The following is a 24301-nucleotide window of genomic DNA, read 5'->3' as shown; positions in this document are numbered from 1 at the left end:
CCAACCTATTACCCGGCACAGGCCATGTTACTTTTTGCTGAAGATTTTGAGGGATATACCATGTGCCTCCCCAGTATCTGACAGAAGTATGAGATAAACCACAACTGGTCATTCTCATCCAAAATTCCTGTAGATGGGAAAAGGAAATCTGATTCATCATGTAGTTAGCATCTACTACATGGAGTGGCCCTTTGGAGGGAGATGGTTCATGGAGAAGGTCGTAGTCACTTCTCAGAAGGAAGAGTAAGCTTTTATGTGGCTGGAGATACGGTTTTATCCACGGAGGAGGAATCTGGGGAAAAGGTGATACAGCGCAAGCCCCTGGCTGGATGACTCAGTTTGTTTGCTTCTAAGCTGTAGCTTGGGTTCTTCCCAGGGCTTTCAAAATATCCTCAAATAACACGCAACATGTGCTGGAGTTAGAGTATTACAAATCTCTCTGAGCCATCTCAAAACCAGATGTGCCTCTGCTATCATTGTTTCTTTCCTGGGCTCTGGCTGATGTCAGGGCCCACAGGTGGCAATTCTCAGTGCAGACCTTTCTGCACAGACATATTAGAAGTGGTGTCAAAAGTGGTGTCAAAGAGGCTGCAGCTTTGCTGAAGTGATCTCGGCACACAGCGTGTGCATACGCTTCATCGGTGTACGAGGTGCTCCCGATTGCAAGGGTCAGTATTATACGCAGCCCAAGTGCAAATGAACCTCCCAGCATCATGGACTTACCACAGAGGTTTGAGGGGTAGCAAACATGCTTTGCCAGTACTGGTCTTGAGCGCAGAGGCAAATAGAAAGCACGTGTAGGTCCTTTGTGAACACAGTACATGGAAATGCATGCAGTAATTCCTTGTTTAAAGATTGCTAACAGCTCTGCCATCCCATACGGTGTTCTTAGTGCAGATGGTACTGTATCCCAACAATTTTTTCCTAAAAAAATATTCCCTGGTGGAAGATGGTGCCACGGTGAAATTCAGTAACTGGATATCCATTGGAGAACTGGAGATTCATGATATTTCAAACAGACTGAGGGGTGCTTATTTTAATTGCTTCCTGACTTGGTTTTAAACGTTTTAGTTTCTATTGCCCACTCTACTTTTTTGTTTTCTTTTTTCATTTACAAAGTCAGCTGTTGATCCCAGTCTTCTTGAGTTATCCTCACTGATCAAATTTCAGATTCAATAAACTTCGAGATCAAAACTGATTAATATCAATCTGAAATCCAACTGAAGGTTTAACCTTTTCTTTTTCAATCCTTTTAGTTCTAGGGTTCATATGTTACTGATCTGCTGATAAAAAATGCAATTATATGCTTACTGTATCTGTCTGGGAGAGTTTTGCTGATAATTTCTTGTGAATTATTCCCTCTTCTGCACAGGCATTCTAGAAGGCTATCACAGTGGTGTTGAAGAGCTGGTGCTTTGCTGAAGTGATATGTATTTTGTATATCACTGTGTATACAAAATCTGTGTCCTGCTGAAGGCAGCTGTTTGGTCCTTATATGAGAGAGGTTATAGTTTTATGTAAGTGATGAAATAATAGGCTATAAAAATGGTAATCTTGTTAAAAATAAGTAAATGATCACAGAATCACAGAATCGTTTAGGTTGGAAGGGACCTCTGGAGATCATCTAGTCCAACCTCCCTGCTCAAGCAGGGTCACCTAGAGCATATTGCCCAGGATCACATCCAGACGGGTTTTGAATATCTCCAGCGAAGGAGACTCCACCACCCCTCTGGGCAACCTGTTCCAATGCTCTGTCACCCTCACAGTGAAGAAGTTTTTTCTCAGGTTCAGATGGAACTTCCTGTGGTTCAGTTTCTGCCCATTGCCTCTTGTCCTGTTGCTGGGCACCACGGAGAAGAGGCTGGCCTCATCCTCTTGATACTCCCCCTTCAGATACTTGTACACGTTGATGAGATCCCCTCTCAATCTTCTCTTCTCCAGGCTGAACAGGCCCAGCTCTTGCAGTCTTTCTTCATAGGAGAGATGCTCCAGCCCTCTAATCATCTTGGTAGCCCTCCGCTGGACTCTCTCCAGGAGTGCCATGTCTCTCTTGTACTGGGGAGCCCAGAACTGGACACAGTACTCCAGGTGAGGCCTCACCAGGGCTGAGGAGAGGGGCAGGATCACCTCCCTCGACCTGCTGGCAACACTCTGCCTCATGCACTCTAGGATCCCATTGGCCTTCTTGGCCACAAGGGCACACTGCTGGCTCATGTTTAACTTGTTGTCCACCAGCACTCCCAGGTCCTTCTCGGCAGAGCTACTTTCCAACAGGTCAGTCCCCAGCCTGTACTGGTGCATGGGATTATTCCTGCCTAGGTGCAGGACCTTGCACTTGCCTTTGTTGAACTTCATGAGGTTCCTCTCCGCCCACCTCTCCAGCCTGTCCAGGTCCCTCTGAATGGCAGCACAGTCTTCTGGTGTGTTAGCCTCTCCCCCCAGTTTAGTATCATCAGCAAACTTGCTGAGGGTGCACTCTGTCCCTTCCTCCAGGTCATTGATGAATATATTGAACAAGACTGGGCCCAGGACTGACCCCTGGGGGACACCACTAGCCACAGGCCTCCAACTTGACTCTGCGCCATTCACCACAACCCTCTGAGCTCGGCCATCCAGCCAGTTCTCAAGCCACCTCACCGTCCACTCATCTAGCCCACACTTCCTGAGCTTACCTAGGAGGATGTGATGGGAGACAGTGTCAAAAGCCTTGCCGAAGTCCAGAAAGACAACATCCACTGCTCTGCCCTCATCTACCCAGCCAGTCATTCTGTCATAGAAGGCTATCAGATTGGTCAAGCATGATTTCCCTTTGGTGAATCCATGCTGACTACTCCTGATCACCTTCTTGTCCTCCAGATGCTTAGTGATGACCTCCAGGATGAGCTGTTCCATCACCTTTCCCGGGATGGAGGTGAGGCTGACAGGCCTGTAGTTTCCTGGCTCCTCCTTCTTGCCCTTTTTGAAGACTGGCGTGACATTGGCTTTCTTCCAGTCCTCAGGCACCTCTCCTGATCTCCAGGACCTTTCAAAGATGATGGAGAGAGGCCTAGCGATAACATCCGCCAGCTCCCTCAGCACTCGTGGGTGCATCCCATCGGGGCCCATGGATTTGTGGATGTCAAGTTTGGCCAAAAGATCTCTAACCTGATCCTCCTCAACCAAGGGAGAGTCTTCCTTTCTCCAGCCTTCCTCTCTTGTCTCCAAGGTCTGGAATTCCTCAGGACTGGCCTTAGCAGTGAAGACTGAAGCAAAGAAGGCATTCAATAACTCTGTCTTCTCTGTATCCTTTGTCACCAGGGCACCCGCCCCTTTCAGCAGCGGGCCCACGTTTTCCCTAGTCTTCCTCTTGCTATTGATGTATTTGAAGAAGCCCTTCTTGTTGTCCTTGACATCCCTTGCCAGATTTAATTCCAACTGGGCCTTAGCCTTCCTTGTCGCATCCCTGCACGCTCTGACAACGTCCCTGTATTCCTCCCAAGTGGCCTGTCCCCTTTTCCACATTCTGTAGACTTCCTTCTTCTGCTGGAGTTTGGCCAGGAGTTCCTTGCTCATCCATGCAGGTCTCCTGCCTGCTTTGCTGAACTTCTTCCTCAGAGGGATGCACTGATCCTGAGCCTGGAGGAAGTGACGCTTGAATATTAACCAGCTCTCTTGGACCCCTCTTCCTTCTAGGGCCCTACCCCAGGAGATTCCCCTAAGTAGGTCCCTGAAGAGGCCAAAGTCAGCTCTCCTGAAGTCCAGCGTTGCAATCCTACTCATTGCCCTGCTCCCTCCTCGCAGGATCCTGAACTCCACCATCTCATGGTCACTGCAGCCAAGGCTGCCCCCAACCTTCACCTCTCCAACTAGACCTTCTTTGTTCGTTAGTACAAGGTCTAGCATTGCACCTCTCCTCGTTGGTGTCTCCACCACCTGGGTCAAGAAATTATCATCAATGCTCTGCAGGAACCTCTTTGACTGTTTGTGCCTAGCTGTGCTGTCTTCCCAACAGATGTCAGGGTGGTTGAAGTCTCCCATGAGAACCAGGGCCTGTGATCGTGAGGCTTCTTCCAGCTGTCTGTAGAAGGCCTCATCGATGACTTCCTCCTGATCAGGTGGCCTGTAGTAAACCCCCACAACAGTGTCACCCATGTTACCCTGCCCTTTAATCCTTACCCATAGGCTCTCAACTTGCTCTTCATCCACCCCGAGGCAGAGCTCCATACATTCTAGTTGCTCCCTCACATAAAGAGCAACTCCACCACCTCGCCTTCCTGGCCTGTCTTTCCTAAAAAGCACATAGCCATCCATGACAGCATCCCAGTCATGTGAACTATCCCACCATGTCTCTGTCACTGCAATGAGATCATGGCCCTGCGACCGCACACAGATCTCTAACTCTTCCTGCTTATTCCCCCATGCTGCGTGCATTGGTATACAGGCATTTGAGAGAGCCAGTCAAGCACACAGGCTTCCCAGAAGAGGTGCAAGAGGATCCTCCATAGCCATGTTGCATGCTGTCTCCCCTGGTTGTATGCACCCGCTGGAGGCATCCTGACTTGAACGGTGTTTTACTGACTCCCCTGCCACTATACCACTCCCCTTCCCCCATCTTGCCTAGTTTAAAGCCCTCCTTACCAGGCTGGCCAATCTGTTGGCAAAGACGCGCGTGCCCCGCTTGGTAAGGTGGATCCCGTCTCTCCCCATCAGCTGTTGATCTTCAAACAGGGTCCCATGGTCATAGAAACCAAAGCCCTGTTGCCAACACCAGCGGCGCAGCCAGCTGTTAACTTGGAAAATTCGTCTACTCCTCCTCCTGTCCTTTCCCCTCACAGGCAAGATTGAGGAGAAAACCACCTGGGCTCCCAGACCCTTCACCACCATTCCCAGAGCTCTGAAGTCCCGTTTGATGGTTTCCAGTTTGCCTTTCGTGTCATTAGCACCCACATGGAAGATCAGCAGAGGGTAGTAGTCTGATGCATGGACAAGCCTTGGCAGTCTTTCCACGACATCTCTTATTCGAGCCCCTGGCAGGCAGCAAACCTCTCTGGACAAGAGATCAGGTCGGCAGATAGGTGCCTCTGTCCCCTGCAGCAGGGAGTCACCCACAACAATCACTCGCCGTTTCTTCCGGGGGTTCCTGCACGGCACAGGGTCTGCCAGGCCAGTTGCCTCCCTTGGAGCCATGCCCAGCTCCTCCTCGGCTTGGAGGGCGCTAAACTTGTTCTTCAAGGGTAACTCTTGAGGAGGAGCAAGAGCCTTTCTCTTTCTACGAGAGGTCACCAGCTTCCAGCCCTCTTCAACAGCGTCATGATGCACCTTTACACACGGTGCTGAGCCCTCTGACACCTCCGCTGCAGTCGGGGCAGGGGACTCCCGGAGCTGAACAATCTCCGAGAACACCCTGTCAATCTCCCGCTCATCCTCTCGGATGCTACGCAGCCTACTAACCTCCTCCTGTAACTCCTTTATCTGGTGACGCAACTGGTCAACCACAGCACACCTCACACAGGAGAGCTGACTGTCAGCCCAGGCCTCGCAGAGAGGCCCCAGGCACTGCCTGCAGCCTGACACCTGCAGAGCTGCATCTGCTGTCTGAGGGTCTGTCTGGGTTGAGGCCTCAGACACAGCCAATGCAGAACCTCCCGCAGCCACTGGGGAACGTGCTCTGCGGCGTGTCATGACCATGCCCGGGGAAGGACACACCACTGTGCAAAATGGAGAGATGCCTTCTTTGCCTTCTGGCGCCCTTCTGCGCGAACTGCTGCGCAAACTGCTGCGTCTGTTCGCTGCCTCTGTTGGCTGCGCTCTGGGAGCTGCGCTCTAGGCCTGGCTCTTATATAGGCCTCTGCCTAGCAGTGACTCACAAGGGTGCTTGACCCACCCAATCAGGAGCCACCTGAAACAAAAGCCCCAACTCCCTCTGACCAGGGCAGCCCAGAGAGCTCGTTAGCAGCAGCCCCACCTAGCTAGAACTTCCCAGGAGAAGTTAAGTCAAGGTCCCCTGCAGGAGTCCTTGCCCAGCTCTCCCTTCCTGCTAGCAGCAAGCACCGTCTAGTTCCTCGGGGGTCCCCAGAAAGTCTCCACAACTTCCAACAAGGCCCACAAAAGGCCCAGGCAGAGCCCAGACACTGCTGCGCAAACTGCTGCGTCTGTTCGCTGCCTCTGTTGGCTGCGCTCTGGGAGCTGCGCTCTAGGCCTGGCTCTTATATAGGCCTCTGCCTAGCAGTGACTCACAAGGGTGCTTGACCCACCCAATCAGGAGCCACCTGAAACAAAAGCCCCAACTCCCTCTGACCAGGGCAGCCCAGAGAGCTCGTTAGCAGCAGCCCCACCTAGCTAGAACTTCCCAGGAGAAGTTAAGTCAAGGTCCCCTGCAGGAGTCCTTGCCCAGTCCTGCTAGCAGCAAGCACCGTCTAGTTCCTCGGGGGTCCCCAGAAAGTCTCCACAACTTCCAACAAGGCCCACAAAAGGCCCAGGCAGAGCCCAGACACTGCTGCGCAAACTGCTGCGTCTGTTCGCTGCCTCTGTTGGCTGCGCTCTGGGAGCTGCGCTCTAGGCCTGGCTCTTATATAGGCCTCTGCCTAGCAGTGACTCACAAGGGTGCTTGACCCACCCAATCAGGAGCCACCTGAAACAAAAGCCCCAACTCCCTCTGACCAGGGCAGCCCAGAGAGCTCGTTAGCAGCAGCCCCACCTAGCTAGAACTTCCCAGGAGAAGTTAAGTCAAGGTCCCCTGCAGGAGTCCTTGCCCAGCTCTCCCTTCCTGCTAGCAGCAAGCACCGTCTAGTTCCTCGGGGGTCCCCAGAAAGTCTCCACAACTTCCAACAAGGCCCACAAAAGGCCCAGGCAGAGCCCAGACACTGCTGCGCAAACTGCTGCGTCTGTTCGCTGCCTCTGTTGGCTGCGCTCTGGGAGCTGCGCTCTAGGCCTGGCTCTTATATAGGCCTCTGCCTAGCAGTGACTCACAAGGGTGCTTGACCCACCCAATCAGGAGCCACCTGAAACAAAAGCCCCAACTCCCTCTGACCAGGGCAGCCCAGAGAGCTCGTTAGCAGCAGCCCCACCTAGCTAGAACTTCCCAGGAGAAGTTAAGTCAAGGTCCCCTGCAGGAGTCCTTGCCCAGCTCTCCCTTCCTGCTAGCAGCAAGCACCGTCTAGTTCCTCGGGGGTCCCCAGAAAGTCTCCACAACTTCCAACAAGGCCCACAAAAGGCCCAGGCAGAGCCCAGACACTGCTGCGCAAACTGCTGCGTCTGTTCGCTGCCTCTGTTGGCTGCGCTCTGGGAGCTGCGCTCTAGGCCTGGCTCTTATATAGGCCTCTGCCTAGCAGTGACTCACAAGGGTGCTTGACCCACCCAATCAGGAGCCACCTGAAACAAAAGCCCCAACTCCCTCTGACCAGGGCAGCCCAGAGAGCTCGTTAGCAGCAGCCCCACCTAGCTAGAACTTCCCAGGAGAAGTTAAGTCAAGGTCCCCTGCAGGAGTCCTTGCCCAGCTCTCCCTTCCTGCTAGCAGCAAGCACCGTCTAGTTCCTCGGGGGTCCCCAGAAAGTCTCCACAACTTCCAACAAGGCCCACAAAAGGCCCAGGCAGAGCCCAGACACTGCTGCGCAAACTGCTGCGTCTGTTCGCTGCCTCTGTTGGCTGCGCTCTGGGAGCTGCGCTCTAGGCCTGGCTCTTATATAGGCCTCTGCCTAGCAGTGACTCACAAGGGTGCTTGACCCACCCAATCAGGAGCCACCTGAAACAAAAGCCCCAACTCCCTCTGACCAGGGCAGCCCAGAGAGCTCGTTAGCAGCAGCCCCACCTAGCTAGAACTTCCCAGGAGAAGTTAAGTCAAGGTCCCCTGCAGGAGTCCTTGCCCAGCTCTCCCTTCCTGCTAGCAGCAAGCACCGTCTAGTTCCTCGGGGGTCCCCAGAAAGTCTCCACAACTTCCAACAAGGCCCACAAAAGGCCCAGGCAGAGCCCAGACACTGCTGCGCAAACTGCTGCGTCTGTTCGCTGCCTCTGTTGGCTGCGCTCTATCTTCCAGGTATTCCCAAGATGACGTAGTAGTTTTATCTTTTTGCTCTATAAACCAGTATAGTAGAGTTATTCTGTATATGTGTGTTTAAATTCAGTGTTTTATAACAGCCATGTTAAATAGAACAGATCTATTCCTTTCATACAAGCAACTACAAATCTAAATCTTTCCTTCAGCCTTTAATAAGTAGGAGTATAAAATGAATTTTAAAATCTCATCTGTGCTCTAAACACACATACCTTTTTCATCCAAATTTTATTCAGTGTTCTCAATTATAATTTCCAACTGTTCGGTTAACACATCTCATAACTACTTTTTAAAGTTTTCATTAACTCAATCTTAACTCATCAAATTTAATGACTTTACCACACGAGTCTTCTGCTAATTCCCTTTCTGCCACTTTGCCCTTAGTTTCTGCGTCTGAAATACACAAAGCAGCAGATGGTTACTTTAGTTACAGATGGCAGAAGTGTATTTGTCTCTTATATAAAAATTATGATAGCTTTTTCTTTTTAATGCAAGTCAAGTGGTACATACAGCATAATAGAAACATCAAGATACCTAGTATTTTAAGTAACATATTTTCTTGATGCACAACTTTTTTTTTCTCTGCCACACTCATTTATAATTTCCATGTTTAAATATAAACATTGTGTTGTATATCCCAAAATAGTAATGACATTTAACTTCAGCTCCAATCTTAGTATCCTATCACCTCACTCATTTTCAGATTTGTCTTGCTTGAGCCACATCAGACAGAAGTGGTGGCAGTGATCTGCTAAGTTCAACATATCTTAATCTTGGAAGGTTGCTCAAAAGAGAATATTTGACCTTAAAAACAACTGCCTAAAGAAGATTCTGAATTATGGAAGTTTCTTTTTGCTGAAGGTTTCCCAGTGACTATGCTAAACTGAAATGTTCCATACCAGTTTTAAGAAGTTTTTGTCATATGTGTGTAAGAATACTGCCAGTAAAATCCAGAACCCAGTCATAGCAACAAGTTAGAGCGGTATAGTGTAAAAACACACAGAGAGGTAGCCCAAGCAAAGGCAAAGCTTTTAGATTTTCTTATTTTCCTTGAAGTGTCTGTTCAGCATCAATTCTATACAATCACATTTTGATTGCATTTGTACTAGTCAATGCAACCATGTACAGGGACATTGCCTAGCACTGAGGTCACCTAGTGAACTCTTAGAATCATCAGTAAATTTTGTGAATGGTCTCAGGTATGTGTTTTATCCCCTTCAACCAGCACTTTCCCTAAGTAACTCCTGGGCATGATTTGAAAGTTGGGAGTGCCAGGACCACTAACGCTTACTACTACAGATGCAGCGATGCTCACTTTGACATGGTAATCTGCAGCGTCTGTAAGCCTCAGTCCATGTTCTAGGTTCTGCTGGCCATACACACCATAAAGCACCCAGTCCTGGGATTTGTGAAGCAGTCCTTTATTTTCTGATCTCAGGTCGAAGAACAGTGCGGGCCTAGATGATTAACTGCCTTTCTCCTAGCCAAGGAGGATTTGAACCAAGAGTGAGAGGGGAATTCAGCTGTGGCTGGGACCTCTCAGGGACCATAGGAATCGGGATTCTGGGTACCATGACCTGCTTTCTCAACACACTGAAGAAGACGAAGGTGACATTCACAAGGGCACAGGACTGAAATTGTCAGTCTGGTGCAGCTTGGCGTGCGTAGATGCACTGTGCTGATCTGCAGCAAGTCTTCAGGTCTGAGGCTTTTATCAAGCCCCTGTGGGCTGGACTGGGGGTGGGGGTCAAATTATACAGACTCCAGCCCCTCTTTGGGCTGTGTGCCATTCCTCTCCAGCAGTATCATGCCACCCACAAGAGCAACCTAGGTGAGGGGCCATGTGCTGACATCCTTCTCAGACCATCCAGCTCAGCAACAGAATATGACTGAAAGGCTTCCTCTAGTAAGGGAAAATTGGGGCTTACGCCTTAATTTTTCTCATGGGCAAGAGGACTGAATCCTGAGAAGGTTTAGAGACAGAGGCCATCTGTCCCTCTGGCACTCTCCTGGATGCAACCAGCAATGATGACAGGCCTAAACTTTGGATTTATGTGACGCCCTTGAGTAAAATAAACACTGCAGCATCCTTTTTCCCTCACCCAGTACACCTTTGTAATAACATCATCCCCTTAATTAGTCCAGGCTCATGGTTAGCCCAGAGGCAGTAACTTTCATAGCCTATTCTTTGTTCCTTTGCATGTGAGGCTTCCAGATCTTTGCTATAGTCTGACACCTACCCCAGGCCATGTCCTTGATGACACAAAGAAAAAGGCATCAATAGACTAGGATGTAGCAATGTAAGGAATACAACCTGACTTCATTTGCAGAAAAAGGAGTGGTTGCCTAATAAATGCCCATTTCTTGTGTGCAGTGCTGAAGAAGGATTTGTGGGCAGAGAAGGGGCAAATAAAAGTCTACGCATAGGATAAAGCTGTATGTACAAGGTCTGCCAAAGCAGTGGCTTTTTGCACCCATAAAAGTAGAAGCATGCTAAGCAATATTTAATTAATATCTTGTTTTGAACTCAGTTATGAGCACACTAATGTTGTATAATTAGTAATAATGTGTAAGCATTTTTGTACCCAGTGGCACAGTAAAAAATACTACTGCTATCACTAGAAGCAGGTGTTAGTCTGCCTTATGCTAACTGCACAAAGGCTTGTTTTTAAAGTGTTAGGAAAATTTGCTTTGTGAACCAGAGTTAGGTACCAAATGTCTGTTGTTATGACATACAGTTTGAACTTGGAATAAGAGCAAAGGCCTTGAAAATATTGACATCGGCTGAAAACAGAAACCTCAGAATTATAAACGATTAATTGTTTGTCAATGATCATTGAAGAAGTACACCCTTGAAAGGAGGGAAAAGACTGCTTTAAGCATAATCAGGAAAAGAAGTATCAGCTAAGCAGGAGGGAAAAGAAGAAAAAAAGAGCAATTGAATAGGGCACTTGTGACAGTACAGGAAAGCCCAGCTTTGCACAGTATGTAGGCCAGGGCCAGGGACCAAGGGTAAGAACCATTTAATGACTTTTCTTACACCCTATAAAAGGAGATTTTGAATTTGGAGGTGAGAGAGAAGATGCTTATTTTGGTTCCAGCTTTCCATGTTGAAGAGCTCTCAAGCTTCGTTGTCTTGACTTCAGCAGCAAGAACCATCAAAGACCATAGCTATCAGCACTAACTGTAAATCATTAACTCTGTGGTACTGAATACTCACAGCAAATTTAGGATACGACTGGAGGACTCACTCTTTTGAATATGTAGCAATAATGATTGATACTGGTTAAGAGTTAACCGCTGATCTTGGTTAGGACCTAACCATTAGCAGTGTATGTTGTTCATGAGTATTAGTCCAGTAAAGTTTTGTTTTAAAACTGGACCAATTTATCAATCTTCTAAGCATCGCTATCACAACGATATCTAATTCCCTAAATGATAGAAATATACTCAGTTGCAACTGTTGTTTGCCCAAATGTAGATTCCTCTGAGACCCTGGATATTTGCATACTGTAATTTGAAGTAGCATGTGGTCCATGATTACTCCCGAATGACCAAATGGCCTAGGTTCAGAGTGGATAAGCAGCATCTGCTATGGTATAAAGTGGCAGTCAGACCTCATGCAAACTCATGCCCATGCGTAAGGAGAGATTGCCCATTTCAGATTGGGAAGGGCAGTGCACTCTGGTGGCCTCACAGTGGTTAGTATTGCTGATGATGGTGACCATGAATCTTCCTTGGTGGTCCCCAAGGCTTGCAGCACTGGAGAATGTAAATCCTTGTGGCTAACACTTGACAGGCACTTGACACAAAGAACACCAAAAGAGATAAGAATCACACTGAGTGCCCCTGCGCAGCTGGAGAGGCTACACAGAGCAAAAGCCTGCTCAGCTTTGACAACATGGACTTTAGTTGAATCCTCTGCTGTGATGTGTCCTATCATGGACTTGCATGCTGTCCTAATCAACTTCACGCTGAGCAGTAAGAGCCAGAGGTAGCAAGAGGAAATAGAGTTAACGCAACTCTATTTCTGTTCCAGCTGGGCTCTCAGAAGATGTTGCTTTGGCATGCAATGATTGATGCCAAGTCTTTGCACAGGGCCCCACAGCAGACCCCACATAAGGAGGTTCTGCGCCCCCTGTCACTTACAATCGCTGCAGAGCTCTGTATGGCTCCTGCAGTGAGTACCACTCTCCCTGACACTGAATCTTCTCTCCTGGACCAGGGGTACATGGAATACCAGTGGCTTCGGGCTCTGCCCTGCCTGATGCCTATGGTCTAGACTAGGAGGCCCATGCTCCAAGCGTGGTGAGCTCACTCACTCAGTAATTGCATCCTAACACTCAGATGTGTGCTGCAGCGATTTTGGTGAGCAGCAGGTCTGTGAGCCTCTTCCCAGAAGGAGGAAGTGACCACAACACTGGCTAGAGAAGGCTGTCCAATGTGAACTGCAGCAGCAAAACAAGCAAGAACAGCAAGATTTCAGGAGGCCAGGTATCCTGAGGCATCCTAGTAGCCAACACTGGCAATGTGTCATGGCATAAAGCAATAGGTTTCAAGGCTACTTTTCAGGCAGGTCTGAGCATATGCATGCATTGCACAAGGCAGATGAGACAAGACTGTGTACTGCTAGAGACGCAAGCAGTTGAGTAGGCACGAAGGTGTATGCAACATGCTGGGCCACTGCCCATTCCAATGAACCTGCGTTTGGGCAACACACACTGTTTCGGGAGACAGCAAAGCTACTGTCATAGATGTAAGTTATGCCACTGATTCAGTGCCATGGAACGTCTGTAGGTACATTTTACTTACTATTCTTAGCATAGCCTTTTATATCCCTTCTTCTCAGGTTCGTACACACCGTGCTTGTTGGGATTGACATTGTAGCTAGATCACAATCCAGCTAAGTTTTAGGTGGTCAGCAGGGTGAGAAGGACAATGCAGCTCACCTAAAATAGGTCCTGTCCTCAGACCCTATTCTATTAGCAGGAGAGAGCTATTCCATTATTTATCAGCCAGGATTATCATCCTAAACGAAGTGGAAAGTCAAAACATCAATATCTGGTTTGGTGCGATGCAGAAGATGCTTCTGAATTTCACAGAGAAGCTAAGTGTGTTGCTAACACAATGAAATGGCGAGCAGGATCACTTCTGGAACATCTACCTTCATGTGGCCCAGGGTTTAAAAGTACTGATCTGCTGAGAATCAGCCTCAGATTTGGCCTACTCTTAAATCTTTCAATGTTATCCCTGTTCCAGACCAATGCCACAGCTGTCACAAGCAGTGCCTAATTATCTCCCCTTCTGCCTCTGTGTTATCTCCTCTCATCTAGAATAGCTCTTGTCTGTCTCTCTTAATTCCTTCCTTTAAAGTTCAGCCATACCAGCTACCTGTCTTTCTTTCCTTTACTCATTCATGCTCCCTCAGGCACTTTTCTTCAGACCATCCTTCTCTTTTTATATCCCTAATTATGAGGATTCCCATCCTTTAAATGCAAACAATATGTGCTGCAATATTTTGCTCAACGAAAAAGTCAACCAAGCACAGCCTGCCATCATGCTGAATTTAAGTTTCTTAGTTTTTCTCCTTGTCACTTTGTTCAAAGTGCTCCTATAGATATTAGGAAATATAGCAGAAAAGCTAGACTGAAGGTTTTCCTAATGCTGATTCATTCTCAGTATCAGCCTGTTTTGTGTTTCTCCTCCAATGTTCCGAGTTTAGTTTTGTTCTCAACAGTGCCTATAAGCATTTTGAACATGATACATGAACATAAACTGAATTTTTTGAATTTGCATAATCTCTGAATTCAGTTTTTGAATCTTTTTTGCTGGTGTTTTTTGCTTCATCCAGAAAACTTTTGTTTTTAATAGTCATTCTGTGGAATTACTTGCGGGAATAGCTGAGTTTACATTTCATGCAGAATTCACCTTTGTCAATCCAAAAGCAAGATGGTTTATCTCATCAGTCCAAAAAATTCTCATTAAACTGAAAATTTACTCAGCAAATGCATTACCACGTGGCACAATTGCACGTGACAGAATGATCTGTAAGATACTGGAAACTGCATCTGCCACGAGAAAAATAAGCCACTTACCATGGATCAATGAAATCATTTTCTTACCTTCTAGCCAGTGCAATAGTCACAAAACTCACTGTAGAAGTCATATTAACCCATGCTCAATTTCAAAAGGCCAGGAAGTTTATTAAGCAGATTAATTTAAACATGCACACGATTTCAGTGACTGAAAGAAAAATAATTCCTGGAACACTATTGCTTGTCTAGAATTCTATGCCTCATTTTTTAAAAAACTTTTCTAAGTCTCTTGTTCATTTGATAACCAAGAATTTCATTTTGAATTTCATCTTTTTTTTTTTTTTACTTTCATTCAGTTGATTTTGACATGGTATCAAAAAGTTCTGTGTTATTCCTCGAATCCTTTTCCGGCAGAAAGCTTAGTATCTGAAAGACAGATATGACAGAATGCACAAAACAAATGTAGCACTTGGGGAATGTCAGTTTTTCACTTTCTTCCATGCTCAGGAACAGGAAATACCTCCAGATCAGTCACTCACTGTGATTCACCAGTATGCAAGAACTGTATCTTAATAGCGCCGTCATTCAACAGAGACCTTAGCAACTGCAGCAGAGCAACTTACCCAATCAGCCTGCACAGCAGAAAACACCATTTCTGTACAAATTTGAAGCAGTATATAGGACTTTTGACTTCTTCAGCATATCATGAGAACTGAAATTCTTTCTAAACAATTATTAATTGGTTTTGTAACTGTTAATTATTAACTAGTGATTTGTCATGAATTAGCACTTGTTAATTGTCTAATTTTCTGTGCCAAAGATAAGAGCTTTGAGCAGTTTTTTTGCAGTATTGTGTAAAAATCTCACAGTCACAGTTAGTCTGTACTCTCTGTAGATTTGATGATATGTTCCTGCTTGCTTTAGGAACTACCTTCCTTCAGGTCCAGTGGAAGCTTCCAGGGCCAATGAAATGTCTTGAAAAAGAGTCTGATGATTCATCTAACTAACTGTTCAAAAAAATCCAAAGGAAATAATTTTTACCTCTTTTCAACCACAAAAGAATGAGTGTGCAGAGGACAAACTACTCCTTTTTTCTTGAGGTCTGCTTTCCATCGTCTTAAATTGATTAGGACAATTTGTTATACATGGTTTGCTTGTTGTGATGATTTTTTTAAAAGTACATGGTTTATAAACTGAAGACACTTATGGTTCCATTATATCTTTAGCTTGTAATTTACTACATGCCTTGGCTTAGGTGTTTGTTATTCAAAATCACATAAAAGTATACTTTTGTTTCATTAATTTTCTTACTTTTTTAAACAAAAATCCCATTGTGGATTTTTTTTCCAAATGGGGACATTTTGTGGAGTTTGCAAATGCAAAAATTAAGTTAAAAGCTGACACTCTGGGCAGGAAATTGAGGAAAACTTGGTGCACAGCCGTTTCTTGCAATTGTTGAACAGTCTTTTGAGACATTCCCAAGGTAAACTTGCTGTGTACTTTTATAAGTTTATTGTGGATAATGTGTTCTCCTCTAAAATATCTAGAATTGAACATCACAAGCAATAAAATTCCCACTCTCATAATCTAAGAAAGCAGCCTTTATTCAACTTAATCTGGAAGCAGGGTGCTTTGGTAACTATTTGTTCTGTGCTTTCTTGACAGGCAGTTGTTTTTGACTCCAGACGTGCTATATATATATATGTATACTTATATAAATATAAAAGGAAATATCAAATAATTTAAAAGGGGGAAAAAGGAGGAAAATCCAAAATAAGAGCTTGAAAAGCACTCACTGATTTATTTGGAATAGTATCCTCACTGCAAAACAAGAAGGCCAATTTAATTATGACCCAAAATTATGAAAATATGGGGTATGGCCCACAAATACCTCACTGATATGTATCTTACTCTTACATGAATGATAAATGTACATGTAGTCCTGTAATCTCAAAGTAAATGAAAGCTATTGACACTGTAATTTTTTTTTGTTGTTGTAAAGAAATGACAACACTTTACTCAATGCCATTTTTAAATTGATGCAAGGGGAGAAAATGGAATGCATCCTGTAGAAACTACCTGATTCACTCTGGCTCTGTTGAGTTAAAAGGCAGTTTTGTCAAGGACTAGGAAGAACAGCGGTAAATCCTAAATACAGGCAAAAGTATATCACAAACCTCATTCCCTAGTAGTGGGCACACAGAATCATTAGATTAACATCAGATCAAATAATATGGATTAGATGCAAAATGCCATTATATTATATATAGATTTTCCCTCTTAAGCTGTTGGAAGAGTTTTTTTATTCTAACCATGAACTGGAGGACAGTAACTAGTGGTATACCCCAGGGGTCAATACTGGGTCCAGTCCTGTTCAACTTATTCATCAGTGACCTGGATGATGAGAGTGAATGCACCCTCAGCAACTTTGCTGATGATACTAAACAGGAAGGCGTAGCTAATACACCAGAGGGCTGTGCTGCTATTGAGAGGAACCTTGGAAGGCTGCAGAAACGGGCAGAGAGGAACCACATGAAGTTCAGCAAAAGGAAGCACAAAGTTCTGGACCTGGGCAGGAATAACCCCATGCAGCAGCAGTACAGGCTGGGAGCGGACCCGCTGGAGAGCAGCTTTACTGAGAAGGACCTGGGAGTCGTGGTGGACAACGAGTTGCCCATGAGTCAGCAGTGCGCCCTCGTGGCAAAGTGGGCCAACAGCATCCTGGGTTGCATTAGGAAGAGCGTTGCCAGCGGGCTGAGGGAGGTGATCCTTCCCCTCTACTCAGCCCTGGTGAGGCCACGCGTGAAGTGCTGGGTCCAGTTCAGGGCCCCCCCATACAAGAGAGATACGGAGCTCCTGGAGCAAGTCCGGCAAAGGACCGCAAAGATGGTTGAAGGACTGGAGCATCTGTCATACGAGGAAAGGCTGAGAGAGCTGGGCGTGTTCAGCCAGGAGAAGAGAAGACTGATGGGGGGATCTGATCAATGTGTATATATAAATATCTGAAGGGAGGGTGTAAAGAGGATGCAGCGAGATTCTTCTTAGTGGTGCAAAGATGGAGCCAGACTCTTCTTAGTGGTGCCCAGCAATAGGATGAGAGGCAACGGGCACAAACTGAAACATAGGAAGTTCTGTCCGAACAGAAGGCAAAGCTTCTTTATTGTGAGGATGACTGAGCACTGCAGCAGGCTGCCGCGAGAGGTTGTGGAGTCTCCGTCCTTTGAGATATTCAAAACCTGACTGGAAATGGTCCTGGGCAGCCTGCTGTAGGTGACCTTGCTTGAGCAGGGGGTTGGATGAGATCTTTAAAGGTCCCTTCTGACCTCAAAAGTTCTGTCATTTTGTGATTCTATGAAAAATAGCCACTAGCCTCTTGCATGTGAAAAAGATAAATTGATGCCAACAAATCTTGAATAGAAATCATTTGAAATTTCATAATGTACGGTCGATATGCATATACTTAACAGCCACCCTGGAAAACACATGTTCAAGTTTCAAACAATATCTGCATGTTGTGTATGAGAAGTAATTTCCTTGAACATCCTATTATATAAATGAAATAGCATAATTCAAAATGCTATTAGATGCATTATATTTAGTGTCACTTGCAAGTTTCCCCTGATTTGAATCTATCAACCATTTTTGGATAACTGAGATTTTCATCAATGTCATTTTCAACAGACAAGGTAACTAAACCGACTAAATGAGCTTGGGATGTCTTAGAAGGAAGGTAGATATGTTTTGATTATCCAGTGCCACAGTAGTTGCCAGAATTGTTAGAGATATCTGCAGTAGTGCATAGCAGATCAGCTGCGTAATGTGTGAATGATAGGTCTATCACAAATGTGTAAAGGTGTCCTTTGAGGGCAGTTTTATGGGGAGGACTCTTGTTAGTATAATAGCAAGCTCATCACAAAGTTCAGATTTATCACCATTAAAACCCTCTTCATCCTTTCATCATGCAGCCCTTCTTGCTACTTTGAGCATGCCTTCAGAACACGTTTTTCCCTCACTACTAAAGTGTCATACAGAAATCCCAAAAGTGTTACACAAGCATCAAGTTGATTGAGCAGCTGGTGTGCTAATGAAAGGGTTACGTCAACCACAGCAAGAGTTTTTGCACGTAGAGATATGTTGCCTAATATTTTTATAAGATAGTCTTGAGCTTTTATATAATAACAGTTCCTATCTAATATATATCCAGACCTGCTTGAGCTCCTGAAAATAGTTTTGAGCCAATGTGAGATTTTACTTGCTGTCTGAAGACTGTTCCATGGTGCTTTTGCAACTCTTGGAGTTAGTTCTCAGCTGTAATGGAGCACAGCACACATCTATTACTGTGCCATACGCTGCTTCTCCCTGTGATTTTTGTTGGGAGACTGTACTAGCTCAAAAGACGCAAGATTGACTTGTTAAGCAGAAATCTAGAGGTAAAAAATCAAAAAGAAACCTTTGAGTTAGGGAACTCTTGAAGATTCAGCCATGGTTGATCATCTTTCACATTCTGTGTGTGTGTCCAGCATTGGCCTCCCTGTGACGTTATCATGGAAGGTAAAACTTTTCCACCATGGAGAACATATACAAAGAAGATAATATATAAATAAAGAAATATAGCAGAAAACTGCAGGAGGGGAGAAAGACAAATTTACTGCTGTTGGTTTATCAGTTAAAAGACCCGTTCTCCACTACCTTCACTATCTGTGTAGCAAGAACTAGTGCTTTACCCAGTATGGTTTACGTTGACTAATACTTGACTGAATTCAGACAGTTCCATATCTTGGTGTTTTCAACTGATGATTGTTTATCTTAATTCTGTATAGTTATCCTTTGGTCATGCTATGAAGCTTCATCTTTACACTCACATTGTGCACATATCCTTGCATAAAACTCTCAGATTTAGCAATAAAGTTGTACACCCAGAAAATCCCACTGTACAGGCAGAAGAGCTTTCCTGATGGTACGGCAAACATGAAGTGATGTGTTGTTAAATGGTATATTATTTCAAAAAGCCTCTCTGGTTTAAGACAGAGACAGCTTTGCCCTAAATATGTCCCCTTGGTTCAGAATACTGTAATCCCAGACAATGTGCACTCAAATTGGGCACCTGAAATTGCTAACTGCTGCCTGACCTGCAGCGGTGGCCCAGGCTTCACTGTTGCCAGCTATATGAAAATGAGTTAATGTAGGACTCCCATCAACATCTGAACACTTGACAGAAACAGCGAGTCACCTGTGAGGGTTTCTACTACTATCTCATTAAAAGGTTGACTTCTGGTCCGGTGCATCCTTCCCAGCATTGAGCACCCTGACATTGCAAGTTCTTCCACAGGAAGGAAGATGACTTTTTACTCAGTCTGAGTGTGGAGAATTTCTAAATAAAAGTACAATACATTTAAAATCATAATAGAAAAGGAAATATTTCATTCATTGCTGCCCCAGCTCATCCTGAATAATATTTGTACTCTATTTTGTTATTTAAAAAATAGGAAACAGTAAGATGAGGAAGTTATGTGATGTGGTTAATACCAAAGTCTTGTGGTTATAAATCATTTCAGAAGTTTTTAAAAATAGATACGAGCTTGTAAATTGTGTCAGTACCTCAGCAGAACTGGATTTGGAAGAGAAATATGAGTGGTGGAGGAGTGGAGTGAGGAAATGGCGACATCTGACAGGACAGTAATGAGTCGGTTCTAAAACTTCACACTTACTTTCTCATACTGTTCTGAAGTGATAGACACGTGGTATCAGATCATCAGCTGAGCAGCAGAGCAGTTATCAGTGCTTCTCCCTTCCTGCGGTCACTCAGATTCTCTTTAGAGATGTTTCGTCCTTGAAATAAAAACAAACGAAAAAGGAAGGAAGATACTGTTTAGATTATGCCATCTCGGTAGATTTTCCTGCTCCATCTTACACTTCAGATACCATTTAAAAACCTTCGTTACTTGGTGTGTAATTCATGTACTCCTTGGAATAACCTCCTTAATGGAACTTCCTCTTGGATTTCTGTGTTCTGTGAACTGAATATAGTACTGAATCCTGTACTGAAAGCAGGAAACCAGCAGATGGCGTTAACTGCATTGAAAGAGAATACAAGACAGTGCTTCCTTACAGGCAGAAGTTTTAGGAACTTGCAATGTAATTTTGCATAAACTTGTAGGTCGTATATGATAATGTAATGGTATTTTGATACATACTTCATGGAAATCGCTCCCTCCTATGGCAAGATAGGAACTAAGAAGGGACCTGACAGCATGCACCCACAAGCACTGAGGGAGCTGGCCGATATCGTTGTGAGGCCGTTCTCAATTCTCTTTGAAAGGTCACGGTGATCGGGAGAGGTGCCTGAGGACTAGAAGAAAGCCAATGTCAGCCCCATCTTCAAGAAGGGCAAGAAAGAGGATCCGGGGGACTACAGGCCAGTCTGCCTCACCTCCATCTCTGGGAAGGTGAAGGAGCAACTCGTCCTGACTACCGTTTCCAGATACATGAAGGAGCGGAAGGTCACTGGGAGCAGTCAGCATGGATTTATTAAGGGGAAATCACGCCTAGTCCACCTGACAGCCTTCAGCCTGATGAGATGACTGCCTCGATGGACGAGGGCAGAGCAGTGGATATTGTTTACCTTGACTTTAGGAAGGCTTTTGACAACCATCTCCCATAACATCCTCCCAGACAAGCTGACAAAGTATGGACCAGATAAGTGGTCAGTGAGGTGGACTGAAAACTGGCTGAGTTGCTGGGCTCACAAGGTTGTGATCAGTGGCATAGTCCAGGTGGTGTCCTTCAGGAGTCAATACTAGGGCCAGTCCTGTTCAACATTCGTTAATGACCTGGGTGATGGGTGCAAACAATAGAAAACTGTGAGAAGAGGCTGATGATACACCAGAGGGCTGTGCCGCTATTGAGAGGAACCTTGGAAGGCTGCAGAAACGGGCAGAGAGGAACCACATGAAGTTCAGCAAAAGGAAGCACAAAGTTCTGGACCTGGGCAGGAATAACCCCATGCAGCAGCAGTACAGGCTGGGAGCGGACCCGCTGGAGAGCGGCTTTACTGAGAAGGACCTGGGAGTCGTGGTGGACAACAAGTTGCCCATGAGTCAGCAGTGCGCCCTCGTGGCAAAGTGGGCCAACAGCATCCTGGGTTGCATTAGGAAGAGCGTTGCCAGCGGGCTGAGGGAGGTGATCCTTCCCCTCTACTCAGCCCTGGTGAGGCCACGCGTGAAGTGCTGGGTCCAGTTCAGGGCCCCCCCATACAAGAGAGATACGGAGCTCCTGGAGCAAGTCCGGCAAAGGACCGCAAAGATGGTTGAAGGACTGGAGCATCTGTCATACGAGGAAAGGCTGAGAGAGCTGGGCGTGTTCAGCCAGGAGAAGAGAAGACTGATGGGGGGATCTGATCAATGTGTATATATAAATATCTGAAGGGAGGGTGTAAAGAGGATGCAGCGAGATTCTTCTTAGTGGTGCAAAGATGGAGCCAGACTCTTCTTAGTGGTGCCCAGCAATAGGATGAGAGGCAACGGGCACAAACTGAAACATAGGAAGTTCTGTCCGAACAGAAGGCAAAGCTTCTTTATTGTGAGGATGACTGAGCACTGCAGCAGGCTGCCGCGAGAGGTTGTGGAGTCTCCGTCCTTTGAGATATTCAAAACCTGACTGGAAATGGTCCTGGGCAGCCTGCTGTAGGTGACCCTGCTTGAGCAGGGGAATTGGACCAAACTATCTCCAGGGGTCCCTTCAGCCCCAACTATTCTGTGATTCTGTGAAAATTATTCCTCTGTATCAGTAGGAAACCGATATACTTAATTTTTAGATAAGAACACAATAATTTCAAAAATAATCATAAAAATAAATAAATAAAATAATGCTACTAGATAAACCCATGTATTTTCCACACATCCTCTTTCTGAAGCACTGCCACAGAAAAAGCTTAATTTCAAATATTGCTTGAAATGTTGCTACAGAGTGGCAGAATTTTTTTTTAATGAGGAAACCTTTTATCCTCCTTCTCTGCCTTTTTTTTTTCATCTGTGTGCATATTATGTTTTACTTTTCTCCATCCTTGATTCTCTTTGTGTTCTGAGTTTGGATTGTGTTTTTATCCTCTTTTAATATCTTCTATATTCTAGAAATCATAGTGCTTCTTTGGATTTCAAGCTGACTAATTTTAGTGCATACATGTCTACTTGTTTTCTGAAATTGTGTTTTAAGTCAAAAAATAAGTCATAACTGAAAGAGAAGTTGGTGTGTTTTTAAAGAAAATTGATCTATGGCCTTTTTTTTAACCAAAGGTTCTGATTTTCATTTAATTCTTTATTCATGATTCACTGAAATGTTCCTTTTACTAATAACTAAATTCTGCATAAGCAGGCTTTCTGTCATCAATCATGTTGTCTGTTTAGCCAGAAGGGAAAAATGTAAAGAATGATAATATTACAGTAGCACTGATTTGGTTCTCAGGGCTTTAATAAGATAAGTGTCCGCACTGATGCACTTAAATATCATCTGTCACAGCCAAACTGAAAAGTGGAGGAGGAGGAGGAAAGCCTGGTTAGTGGACATTTATGTATGTCTTATGCGTGATCAGCTTAGTATTCAGTCCCAAGTGATAACACGACTACATAAAGGCAAACATTATGTACAGTGCAAAGTATTACTCTAAATGCATCATTTGTTAATTTAAAATCTTGAAAGGAAGACTACCTTTCTGTGAGGAATACTGAAGAAAAGAATAGTACGCAGAAAGACTGATACATACATGAGACTGCTGTGTACTTTTCTAGCTGAATAGCTCATCTTTTTGAAGGAGAGTTGGCACAGGGAAGGAATAAGTTCTTGAGGTGCAAATAATATGGGAACAGATTAATTATTTACAAATTACCTCTGAAATTCTATTTATTTCCTTTGAGTTTCATGTTTGTTTTTATCTTTAAAGGTAGTGATGTCACTAGCAGACTAGTTTTAAGCATGCTCTTCCTCTACCTGCTAAGCAACTTATGGTATGTTGTGATTATGATAAATGTGGGAGAAGCTGAGACTAAATTACATCTCTTCACCAGCTTCACTGTTATTTGATTAATATCCCTTACAAATTCTGCATAGCTCCTTTCAGTGATCCTTTGTAACTCAGATGGTTTCTGACATAAATACTGCCCAGTATAGCTCACTCACTGCAGGTATTCCCAAAAGAATATAAAGATCTAATGAGGTTGTGAAAATTAAATCATTAAGTCTGGAAATGAGGTCAGTTAGCCACTTGATGATAATATGAGAAGTGCAGAAAGCTTGTATATTTGATCTGGGAGTATCAGAGGGAAGAACTGTTGCTTTTAAGGGCATAAATGTTTAATTGTTAGAGCCAATGGTGTAAGGAGATTGAGTGAGGGAAATGTGAATTCCCTTGTACTGCTAGTACTTGCTTTTTCCTCATACTGCGTACCAGAAGTTAGGTATCCAATATATGGCAGTTGTCTGGACTCCCTCACTAGTTGGTAAAGATAAATTGGTGCCTTCAGATGGTAATTCATCCTGTTTATCTTAAACCTATTTTAGAATGGGATTCATTGCCTGATGAAGGTACGTGTCTCTTTTAAATGACTAGCTTAAACTATGCCCCTAACTTCTGGGAGGCCACAGTTAGGTGTGATGAGCTGTCCTCTGAGTGCCTGTATGACGAATGGGAAGTTTGAGCAGTGGAAAGACAAGGAGAGCTAGCACCAACCACAAAGTGATTCATTAAAACCAAATAGAAAAATATTTTTTAACCTTTTGTAATCTTTATTTTTTAACACTGTGTTAAATTTTACATACTACCATTCCATTTTTCAGTATGAGCTTTTCCAGTAGTAGATTACCTGGCATAACTGGTTTACAGTAGCCCCACTAATATACGAGGCACTCTCAATTCCTGTTTTTTCAGTGGCTTGTTTGAGAAAGTGCACAACTGGTTGTGAGGGGGCAGCAATAAGCAATGTATTCAGAGGCCAGCTCAGCTCATGGTGAGGACCCTGGCAGACCTGGGCATTTAAGAGGGACTAAAACATAGGAAACACAGAAACTATCCAAATAAGTTCAAGAATGTCCCACAGTGCCTAGGCTACTGCAGGGGAGGAAACACAGATGAAAGCGTGTAAGAGGCTTTCTGAGGAGCTGACAAGTGGGCAGACACATCTCAGAACACTCAAAAAGGAAGGGAAGACAGTGCTGATGAGTAATCCCACTTGAGTGTTTCATGGCA

The 24301-nt window shown here is 44.9% G+C and overlaps 1 protein-coding gene across 2 annotated transcripts in view; it reads right to left on the bottom strand.

Annotated features, from left to right (window-relative positions):
• The window catches only part of NME8 (NME/NM23 family member 8), a 76132-nt gene that overhangs the window by 32692 nt on the left and 19139 nt on the right, over nt 1-24301 (bottom strand). For both annotated transcript variants that reach the window (XM_068935914.1, XM_009679666.2), the window contains 2 exons: nt 19773-19893; nt 19334-19435 (listed from right to left, as the gene is read on the bottom strand). The gene's annotated coding sequence lies outside the window, so the exon portion shown is untranslated. The remainder of the gene's footprint in view (nt 1-19333; nt 19436-19772; nt 19894-24301) is intronic.

This window comes from Struthio camelus, chromosome 2, assembly GCF_040807025.1.
Source record: "Struthio camelus isolate bStrCam1 chromosome 2, bStrCam1.hap1, whole genome shotgun sequence".
Taxonomy (NCBI): domain Eukaryota; kingdom Metazoa; phylum Chordata; class Aves; order Struthioniformes; family Struthionidae; genus Struthio; species Struthio camelus.
This window is presented reverse-complemented; position numbering and strand designations above follow the sequence as displayed.